Raw genomic sequence first — 967 nt, forward strand, 5'->3', positions numbered from 1 at the left:
ACTGGGTCACTTGAGTCTGTAAGTATTTTCTCAGACAGGGAGATGCACTTCATCAAGCCCCTGAAGAGGACAAGACTCTGAACATTCGTACATTTAGATCAGTTAAATCATAAGCAAATTCAACCAGCCAGGACTCAGAACAACCTTGATCATCACTGGGTAGAAGACTGTCACACACTCATTCAAGTAGTGAACAGACAGAGAGCATCAGGGTGCTCCTTCTCAGCAGCTCTTCCATGTGCTCCTTAGTCCTTTGAACACTCCAAGCATCCTCTTCCTATGCTACTCATCCCCAACTCTTTCCCTTCTGCTGCTATTCTGCAGCCTTTGTTCTAGCTTCTGAACTTGACGGCAGCACCTTTAAGTCAAAGGGACTTCCAAGTGGTAAAGGTGAATTGAGCATCAGGTAATTACAATAAGAGATTGGGGTATAGCACAGTGATACAAAGCATGCTTAGAATGTTCAAGGCCCTAAATTCAATACCTAGATTTGAAGAGGAGCTAAAACAATATAGCATCTGCTGATACACACACGCACACACACACATACACACATATGAACATACACAGACACGCATATACATGTATATGTAATTTTAAAAGAACAAATGAACATAAACTACTCTCACAAAAAGGTAAAAAGAGACAAAGCAGAGGCTGCATCTGCTCACCTGCAGACCTCTGCCTGTTGAGTTGCCCACTCAGGTCCCATCACTTTCCGACCTTCTTGTTGGTGCTTCATGTTCCGGACAAGGAAAGGCCAACAGCAGTTTCAATGTCAAAGCCAGCCGCGAAGTGGCAGAGGCCTTCTTCCAAGTCAACCCATGATGGGCTTGCACACCAAGGAAAAGAAGCTGCCATGCCCACTGATGGAAAAGATGACCATGTTGGAGCAGACAAGGAGCCCACGCAGACACCGGAGGTGATGACATTCTGAGTCGGTCCTGCACTATTTACAGGAATTTCC

This window comes from Peromyscus californicus, unplaced genomic scaffold (genome assembly GCF_007827085.1).
Source record: "Peromyscus californicus insignis strain IS unplaced genomic scaffold, ASM782708v3 Scaffold_8__1_contigs__length_139910024, whole genome shotgun sequence".
In the NCBI taxonomy this organism is placed as follows: domain Eukaryota; kingdom Metazoa; phylum Chordata; class Mammalia; order Rodentia; family Cricetidae; genus Peromyscus; species Peromyscus californicus.